General features: G+C 35.8%; 1 long non-coding RNA gene across 1 annotated transcript; it reads right to left on the minus strand.

Moving 5' to 3' along the window:
* Positions 1–497: 497 nt before the first annotated feature.
* On the minus strand, positions 498–2,686 carry LOC148201697 (uncharacterized). Its single transcript, XR_015784809.1, has 2 exons — positions 2,006–2,686; positions 498–654 (listed from the first exon to the last, which is right to left on the minus strand). It is a non-coding gene; the product is annotated as an uncharacterized LOC148201697 (long non-coding RNA).
* Positions 2,687–11,515: the final 8,829 nt, after the last annotated feature.

Raw genomic sequence — 11,515 nt, forward strand, 5'->3', positions numbered from 1 at the left:
TTTAGCCTGGAGTAATTTAGGGATGGGTGACCTTCTAGGAAGTTTTCTCGGAAAGTGTGCGAATGAGGATGTGGCACTCCACCGTTAGCCAGCTCAACTTCTTTTTAACACCGTTGGTTTTTTAGAACGAAAAATTATGGTTTCCTAAAGGTGAAGGACCAAAAAGTACCTTACTTTGAAAGAGGGACTAAAAACAAAATTGTTTGATAGTTTAGGAACTAAAAACATATTTAACTCAAATTGCAACTATTGGACCCCTGCTGTTAAATTGAACCCAACAAGGACCAAAAAGTACCTTACTTTGAAAGAGGAACTAAAAACAAAATCGTTTGATAGTTTAGGAACTAAAAACATATTTAACCTAAATTGACACTATTGGACCCCTGTGTAACACCCCGACTTTCGGGATGTCACGGTGTAAAATTTTTTCCTTTAAATATTTCAATAAAATAAATTCTTTAAGACAATCAAACTTTATTGAATTAAAATGCGAAAGAAAAACATAATTATAAACGTTGTTTGAAATTCTAGAATATCGTTTTTACATAAAAATACTAAGTCTGAAAATATTTAAACATAACAAGTAATCAATCCCGATATAAAAATCCCAACTCCCGTCAACTACTTCGATCCAGTCTTTATCTGCAACACCATCTAGAATTCATAATCACAACATACAAAAAGTGAACAACCAAATATATCATACAAAATATCGTATTCATATCAAACACAAAATAATATAACTATACTATAAACATACTACAAACAAGATTTATGAAATATTAAACCCCAAATACACAGTTTATAAATATCCCACGGGTACTCCATTCTAGCCATACACATTCCCCAAAAGGAATAAAACAGATTGCTTGTTACTACCATTCTTCTCCCTCCACGTCAACACCGTGAAACCCACAAAAGAACCCTTACTCCCTCCAAAATTCTCACTCCCATACGTAAACTTTACTCTATTATATATATATATATATATATATATATATATATATATATATATATATATATATATATATATATATCCATATTATACTAATATAATATAATATATAAGATACGTACTCCTGCATCTTATGTAAATATATATAAATCTATATTATATTAATATAATATATCTCATCCTTTCTTTATATATCTACACTAAATTAATATAATATAGGCTTAATTACCTACTTAGTCTCCATGTTAGGAGGTAATTTTCTGTTTAGTACCCAGTTTTAAAAATGTAGACATTTGGTACCTATGTTTTGAAATTTGTATCAATTCAATCCTATCCAGTTAACGGCGTTATAATTGATGCGAGAAATTAAGGACGTTAATGAAGATGCATTCAAACATTTGAGCAACCCAACCTTTTTCTACTTCTTCTCTTCATTTTATTTCCTCTCCTACTCGTACCCTTAACACAAAACCCCTTATACCTTTTATCTTCTCTCAACTTCCTTCTAGTCTTTTTCTACTTTTTCTTCATCAAATAAAACCCTCACATTTCCACACACTCCAACACACTCTTCCATTCACGCACACACTCACACACCATCCCCTTACACCCATCATCCCTTGCACTCATACTTTAACACACCCAACTCTTCCCACTTACACCCCACATACTCCTTATCTTTCCTAAGCAGTTCACTCTCACCTGCTCATGCAAAAACTTCTCATTCTTTAAGTCGTATAACCACAAAGAATACACTACGTACCCTCACCATGGTCTACACGCAACAACATACAAACCTTGGAAACCCAGCCCCAAATCATGTTGTAACATACATCCCAGGACATCAACACAAAGATATTGCATATATATATATATATATATATATATATATATATATATATATATATATATATATATATATATATATCACTTCATTATACACAGCAACAAAACTAGTTACTCCCCTTACAGCACAAAACATTCATCAAAGCCAATAATACTATGCAAAACACATATACACAGCATGAGAAACCTGGTTCCTCCCCTTACCTGGAATCCAAGGATTTGCTCATGCTCTTGAAGGACCTTCATGCCCAAGGGAATCTTCTTTCTCTCAAGACAGTGGTCTTTTCTTCTCCACGCTTAAGGTTCACCTCCTGTACCTCACCCTGCTGCCGTGATATAATCTTCCTTCCCTTAACCTAAAAACCCTTGTTTCCTTTTTCTCCTCTTTTTTAAGTACCCTAGCTAACCTTTAATATACTGCTCATCCTATCTCAGCGACAACAACCTAATCTTCTAATTTACTATCTTATTGGATCCCTCTTGTCAAGCCCAAACTCAAAAACTGTTTCACAATTCTGAAAGTCCATGCCAAATAAATCATGTGACCCTGCTCACCTTTCAATTTTATGACAATGAGGAATTTTCCAAACTTCTCTCTTCATCCATTGTCCACACAAAGTTATTGGCCCCACCTTCAATCAACTCTCTTTCTCCCCTCCAAAATGCTAGAAGTTAAACCGTGAAAGAGGCACAAAGAGATTTAAATCTCCCTCTACCAGCGCGTGCTATGAAAAGCACCACAATATTTTCTCTTTCCCAACAACATCTTGCGCCTGTGGGTCCCATCCAAAGGCCAAACAGAAAAAGAAAAGGGAAAACAAAGTTGGAAAGCCCTTGAGGCATCGAAACGTAGACGTGGGATTTCCCCCACATTCAAACACACACACCAATCCATTCAGACTAATGCATTTCAGAGATAGAATGCTACAAATAATATAATATAACCTAACATTTTCGAAGACTAAAATAAAAACAATTATTAATAACTTCTCATCAACTCCTGAACACTTTTATCCCCTATAAAATGTCTTAATTAAAATTTATTTATTTATCATTTTTCTTTTGAAAATATTAAAATAAAATAAAATTTATTTTTATTTTATGTGGGTCTTACACCCTGCTGCTGTTAAATTGAACCCAACGACGTTAATATATGATTGACGTGACACACTGGATTGATTTTTTAATTTGCGTGAATATTTGTATTTTTTAAAAAACAAATAAATGGATAACATATCACCCATCTCTTCTAACACACCACCACCTTCTTCAACTCCATGGATCCCAAACCCTACGCCTACACCTACTCCCTCGAAGAATCCTCCCCCACTTCACCAAATGCTTCAGCACCTTCTTCACCTTCGGAGATCGCTGCTTCTGGATCGACCTCCACCCCGGTCCGGTTGACTACGACCCCGCAATGATCTCAAAAGTGGCAACTGAAATATAAAGGAAAAATGAAAGAAAATATTACCAACTGATGCATCAGAGGAAATGCGCCTCTCAAACATAATTTGTCGCTAACGGATCCTTGAAGGTACTAATATTTGAGATAATGATAGAAATGCTTCTTCCTCAACAGTATCCCACGATACCAAGTTTATAAACTCGGAATCATCACCATCAACCATGAAATCTAGAAAACCATTGCGATTCAAATCTGCTATAGTTAACGTTGCACCACCATCTTCTTTGTCTGGCACAACCAAGGGATCCTCAGAATAGTCTGTAACTTTCATCCTTTCACTGAGTTCACTTCCCAGCTCATCTTCAGTTTCATCATTTTGGCATTCCTCCCAAAAATCATGAAGACTCCTTTGCCTCCTTCGCTGGGTAGGAACAATGCTTTTTCTGTAACACCCCGAAATTTGGTGTTACGTCGACTAATTTTTCTGTAAAACACGTAAGTAAAAAAATTCAAATTTTTAATATCCAACCTCAACGGAAAAATACTACGTTATTTATTACAAACCGATTATTCCGAAAATAAAACGTTTAAATAGTCAAGATCGAATATTAAAAATACATTCCCAGTCACCTATCCCATCTCTCCTTCATCCTTTATGCATGTTCAGAAACATCAGCCATCACATCTGCAACAATATCTGCTCCCGTATAACATCACGCATTATACGATCATCGCATTCACATGCACAAATAAGCAAGGGTGAGCTAACGAAAATACAATTCACATTCATCATAAATATACTCATAATACATACTATCATCCACATCTTAACCAGATCAAACTACACACACGAGTAGGAATTATACTTCAACCATATTGCATACACCAATATGCATCAAAATATCAAATTAGAATGCATACACCGATATGCATTACAAAATAAATCAGACTACATCCACCAATATTACAGATCAATCAAAATACATACACCAATATGTACTAGCGTCACTCCCATCACTCTTTTCAGAGCTTCCCCGGGCAGTTACACATTACCCTAATGTGTAGTGTTGCTTCCCATCACTCTATTGGGAGATTCCCCGAGCAAGTACACAATGTCACCCTCCATCACTCTAATCAAGAGCTTCCCCGGACAAGTGCAAGTATACCCCTCATCACTCGCCTAAAGAGATTCCCCGGGCCCGCAAGCACAACGCCAATCAAATTTGTAATGAGCTTCACCGGACTAGTACCCCACGTCACCCCCATCACTCTTACATAAATGTAAGAGATTCCCCGGGCGGTTACACACGTCACCCGTGTATAGGGTTACTTCCCATCACTCTATAGAGCTTCCCCGGGCCAGCAACCACAACGCTTACTATCCACCACTCATTTAATGACACCAACCAGCCAAAAATACACATATCCAATAATCCTCACAATACCAATCCAACCATACCATAACGCACATATCATATCATCATCACATAATCATCACAATACCAAATTGTAAACAATTCAAGTTCTTCATTTAACATGAAACTCATAATCAAATCATATACAACCATGATTTCAACAGTACTTAACCATTAAACATCATTCTCGTATCAATTTGCAATCTCAAACAGATCACCCAACATTTCCATATCGAATAGATATATCAAACAACTCAAAACAGTGTACACATAACACATTTTCTTTATATCCTTTTAATACCCATATTTAGGTAACTCAAACAGCTTTGAAACCATCACCAACAGTTCCGAAAGGGTCAAAAACCCCCAAAACAAACTAAAGAACGTCCAAAACAGACATTCAAAACCCCAAAACTCCCAAAAACAAAATCTGCAGCATGCTGCTGCGTTCAGTGGCGCCCGGCGCGAACTGTACAAAGTCCAGCGGCGCCCGGCGCATATTGCACCAGTCCGAGGTGCGCCCGGCGCGACTGAACGGCGCCCGACCCCATATCAGTAGACAGTTTCGGCCAGAACTGTCCAGTTTTGATTTTCAGCAAAGATTTGATAGTTCTAACATGTTTTCAAACATATTTGGAGTCTAAATTAACTCCACAATCAGCCACAAACATCATAAACATCAATCCATCTATTTACTCATGGAAAATCAACTCTTTAAGTGCATAACCTCATATTTTTCTGCATAATTTCTACCAACTTCTAATCATTCAAACAACTCCAAAACTGAGTCCAATCCACCCCAAAACAGTTTACACACATCATTTAGTCCTCAATCATCAAAATAAATTTGAAGTTGCATCATGCTTAAGTGAGTTTCCCAAAAACTCATCACTCATTCTACTCATCAAACCACACTTATAAACTCCATCATTTTCCATCACATAAAACTTTTACTATATCAACATCTTAATTGTTAACACACCATACCTCCTTCTTATTAAAGATTTTCGCACAAACCATCAATTCATCCATCCAAAATTCATCAACCAACCAAAATACCCAATTTTCGTAGTTGATCAAAAGGAAGGTAAAACCATCATGTTTCTCATCCCATTTCACAACCCAATCCACCAAAAACTTCATATACATGTATATCAACATGCTAGAACGAAAATCCACCATCAATCCAATATATTCATCAATTTTTCATCATAAAGTTCATACAAATTTCATATATCAAAGTTATAGCAAAAACCCATTTGATTCATCTTTTTACCATCAAAACATACTCAAAAACCATCATCTAAGAATAGGACATTTCCAATCCAAGATCTCACAACAAACATTCACATCCATCCCATTCAAACTAATCATTTGTTCAAGAAGTATGATTTTCGGATTTGGAAAAAGCTAAGGGAAAACCACCATGTTCTTCATCCCATTTCAAGAACCAATTCATCCAAAACTTCATATCTATATATACAAACACATTAGAACAAATTCTCATCATAACTCCCATCATTCAATCCATTAAAACTCATCACATTTCGCAGAACTTTCATCAAACAACACATGTGCATTTTTCCAAATCAAAGTTACTTCCCCTTACCTCTTGAAGACTTCCTTGGAACACCTTGAATCCTTCACTACGAATCTGGGCAGCACCTTGCTCCAAAGACCTCTAGAAAACTCTCTCACGGACCACTTTCTTCTTTGTAATTCAGCACCTAAGTCCAAGTGCAGAATCCACCCCTTTCTCTTATTCAAATCTGCCCCAAGGGACAACCATGGCCCTTCACTCCAAAAAGAATCACTCAAAACTGAAAAAGAGGATCATCCCATGCTCTTCTCTGGCCCAAAGGAACGAAATGTTGGATCTGGAACAGATTCCCCAACTTTCCACATAAGTCCCACGTGTTTTAGATCCAAAACGCGAAAACTGACAACGCTCGCGCCGGGCGCCACGCAGAAAACTGCATCGGGCGCCATCCCCCCCAGACAACACATCTGTCACAACTTTGACAGTTTGGTTGAACCCCTTCCCGAAGTCGGAATTAGGCGTATGAGTACTTGAATCGAAGCTCTTTGAGTCTACTTTCCAATAGAAAAAGAATCAACCCAAAATATTAATTGTATAAAAAGTTATACATAAAATAGTAAACCATGTCAAATTTTGACAGCATTCTATTTTGCACTACAACTTGAAATTTTTACAACTTGGTAAAATTTTGAGTTTACAAGGGTCTTACATTTTCCATCAAGCCGTTTAATCCCATCCTCCCAAACACGGTATCCGCAAGATCCATGACCCTATATAACAATCATCAGTTCAATGATACATTTTCAAGATAACCCAAAAGGATATTTGCCATATACATCAAGCAGCTTATAGACACCAAAAATCCAATATCATCCCTCTTCTGGTACAAAACATAAATCTTTCCCCAAAAACCTAATACACACATACACAAAAAAGAACCATAACATCAATCAGAAAATAAAGTCATGAACCATACCTGTTTAACAGGGCAAGTAAAATAGTACTTAAAACCTCCATCTATCTCTTCACCCTTAACCCTTCTACAAACTTCAGCCTTACACGCACACTCAGGATACTTTATCGTTGAAGGCTGCAAATCACTCTCAGCAACAGGTTCATCGCACCACTTAACAAAGTCTTTACATTTTACCCCCTTAAACATAACCACCAACATCATCTTTAAAATCATAATCACAAGAGAAACTTGCAAACTTGCAAGTGTTAGAAGTGTACACAATGCTCCTCGTCGCTGACCTCGCCTCCCTCATCTGGAGCGGCTACAATGTCTTCCTCGCTCCCTCCCTCCGGATACCTGTTCCGTTCGAGAATTCCCTCACTGTCCAATTCATCCACATCCATAGCGATTTCGATAGCAAGGGTAACTCCGGCCTCGATTGGAAATTGATCGAGAAGAGCTTTAGGTTTGAGACTGATAACAACAATAATGTCTTGGAACGAGTGGTCGGGGTCGACGTCAATGAAGAGTGCGTCGTCAGAGTCGGTGACAGTAGGGGAGGCGACGTCCTCAACGGAGGTAGGGTTCAATTCGGTGCCGGTGAGGCCGTTGATGTCAGGGTGCGAGGGTTCTGCATTCCTGGAGACTAGGTGGTCACAGTTTCGACTTTGTAGAATCGGAGTTGGCGTTGAGGTGGCGCGATTCATGGCTATCTCGTAGTGGTCTGATGTTCCATACAATTAGGGCTTGCAATTTAGGTTCTGGCTTGAAATCTTTGTGGAGAAATCCCTGTAATGGAATTGAACGTTTTAATGAAAGATCCCATAGCGATTTTAGGCAGCTTTGCGGCTGGTGCTCCGATGATGGATTAAGGGAAATGCTAGGGTTTTTGGAGGTTTGCGGTTGGTACTCCAGTGATGGATCAGAGGAAATGCTATGGTTTTTGGAGGTGGAAGATGATGATGTGTCAAGGGTAATAATGTGATTCAGTTGAATGTTTAATAAAAAAATAAAATTCCACATCAGTGGGTCCTGTCACCATACGCCGTTGGACCCAATTTAACAACAGGGGTCCAATTATTGTAATTTTAACAAAAATAAAATCCAATTGAGAAATCGAAAAAAAACAGGACCAAATTGAGATTCTCAAATGAAAAAAAGACCCTCTAAAGGATTAAACCTAAATTAATTGATAATGTATCTCAACATAATTTATTGCTATTAATAAAATGGAATTTAAATATAAATTAAGGATTTACATCCATTACTATATTTTGAGCTTATTTGTAATGGACGTAAATTATTTAATAATTAAAGTTTACATAGAAAATAATTTTTTAGAGACTATAAATAAAAAATTATTTTACAAAATATATATATATATATATATATATATATATATATATATATATATATATATGTAATACATAGATTAAAAATAGAAAAAATTAATTTTCATTAGCACAAACAAATAAAAAATTAGAGAGATTTATCAACCAAAAAAATAACGAAATAAAAAAAAATAATAAAAACACTATGCATTATTTAATTATAATATGTTTGTCCAAATACCCCACGTTTTGACTTGGACTTTAATGATAAGTTTATTTTCATGCTCCTCGTCAACGATGCATAAAAATGAAACTAAAATTACATTATTTTTCTATGCTTTGTAAGAAATACTTTAAAAAAATAGAAAATTTTAATTTTGATATCCAACTAAAATAAATAAAAGTTATCCCTTTTAACCATCATTATATTCATATTTTTTTTATGTTATAATAAGGGTTAAATATGTTTTTCGTCCCTTAAGTATCACACGATTTTGGTTTTAGTCCCTTCTTGAAACTTTGATGGTTTTTAGTCCTCATAGTTTTGAAAATCTTACTATTAGTCCTTAAAATTGGATGGTGTTAACTTTTGTTTGACGTGGCTAACGGCCAGTCCACGTGTCGTGCCACCTGATTACTTTTCATTAACGTGACAATAAAGGTGTGGTGGTCGGCCGGCCTGGTGGGTGGTCGGCCACTCGGTCTGGTGGTCAGCATGGTGGTCTTTGCCCATAACCGTTCGGTCTTTTCCCAACACCGTTCGGTCTTTCATATATTGCACTCCACCCGTCACCATAACCGTTCGGTCTTTGCCCAACACCGTTCGGTCTTTCATATATTGAACTCCACCCGTCACCATAACCGTTCGGTCTTTGCCCAACACCATTCAGTCTTTTATATAGTTCACTTCTATTGCATTGTTCTGTTGATTGTAATAGAACCCACCAGGCCGACCGACCATCACACCTTTACTGCCACGTCAACTAAAAGTAGTCAGGGAAGGTGGCATCACACGTGGGCTAGCCGTTAGCCACATCTACTAAAAGTTAACGCCGTTCAATTTTAAGGACTAATAGTAAGAGTTTCAAAATTATGAGAACTAAAAACCATCAAAGTTTCGAGTAGGGACTAAAACCAAAATCGTTTGATACTTAAGGGACAAAAAACATATTTAACACTTATAATAATAATAATAATAATAATAATAATAATAATAATAATTAATAAAGAAACATGTTGCATTATAAAATAATATAAGAAAAGTTTGATGTAACATCTCATTTATCAAAAGAAATTTACATTAGTTAATACACTAGTAAAAAAAGTGGTTTCTAACGCGCCATATACGCTTAGGTTACGCAAAAATCGAAGCGTACAAAGCTATATACCTCGGTTACGCGCTGACTCGAAGTAGAATGGAGCTATTGCCTCGGTTAGTAGAAGACCCGAGACTTATACCTCTGTACAAAGCACTGCAAATTAGACTGACAACTTTTTGAAAAGCCTTATTTTAAAACACATCACTAATAAATATAATTTTATTACACTTATCTAAAATATAACTACAATATTTAAGCTTTTATAAAATTAGATATAACTATAATATTTAATTTCTCCACAATGTGATCAGAATTATATATATATATATATATATATATATATATATATATATATATTGACATTATAATATATATATATATATTATAAAATTTATGTTGGACCATTGTAACATTATGTTGTCGCATCTCTCACATTTTACATTGTGTCAATTATTACTTTCTCATATGCTCATATCATTGGAATGATCATTGTATGTAAAATAACATCACAAAGGGAAAGAAACAAACATAAATGCAAGAGTGAACTAATAGGTATAAGATCATCCATAAAGCAGGCATAATGTTATTACTACACATGATCCATTTGTAACAACAACCATATCATCATATAAATAATCATACTATACTCTATCATCTGGATAAAACATTAATATGAAATCTCGAAGGTCTTGCACTTATGGTGACCTCCATTGTTCCATAAAGTCATTACCAATGGTTTTCATCCTATTACACACAATGTTAGTCCATTAATGTCTATGGTCAAGATAAAGGCCATATACTAGAACCTCTTACTCCTATCACCATTGAATAAAATACTAACAAAATACATCCACAGAATCTCTCCATCAGATTTCTGAAATTACACCATACTCATAATATTCAAATTCATCAACCAATTCATAATGTAATACAAAAATTGTATGATATTTTTTAACCAAATCCATTACCATATTTGTAATTATGTTATACTACATGTTTTTAAATCAATGTTTCAATCACACATGATTTCACTTTCTATTTCATCAAACAGATAGGTCTCAACGAAATGCATCATACACAGTTAAACCACATCTCGGTAAATATCTTAAAACAACTCAATTAAGGTCATTCACAACTTGGTCAAAGTTGGACACAATTTGGTTAAGATATAGAAACAGGTCGATCAAGGTTAGATACAACTCGACTAGGTCTGAAAATAGGTCGGCCGAGGTTGGATATAACTTAGTCAAGTATTAAAATAGGTTGACCGAGGTTGGGTATAGCTCGACCAAGTTTGAAAACAGGTCGACCGAGATCGGATCGGCAAGGTTTGAGAACAGGTCGACCGAGATCGGATAAAGATCAACCAAGTTTAAAAATAGGTCGACTCAGGTCCATATAGCTCAATCGAGTGTGAAAATAGGTCAATCGAGGTCAGGTATAATGTTGGTGGTTCGGCAAGTATACCGAATCGTTCAAGTAATAAAACCGGTAAGACCGGGTATCGTTTCCCAAGAGACTCGTGTCCTAGACAATCGTATAATCTCTAACTAATTTAGACTCAAGAAAGATTCCATATTTTTGGAGTTTTAGGCGATTAAAGTAAAGATAAAACATAAATGGTAAAAGTGATCTTTGATAACGCAAACACTTAGGAATGGAAAGATTAGAAATGATATGGAATGATATTGGTGGGGGATGATTTCACCTACTTCACTCTTATGTATAGAAAATCATTTCCTCTTC

The sequence above is a fragment of the Vigna umbellata genome, chromosome 3 (assembly GCF_029865625.1).
Source record: "Vigna umbellata cultivar VRB3 chromosome 3, Vumbellata_1.0, whole genome shotgun sequence".
NCBI classification, from domain to species: Eukaryota; Viridiplantae; Streptophyta; class Magnoliopsida; order Fabales; family Fabaceae; genus Vigna; species Vigna umbellata.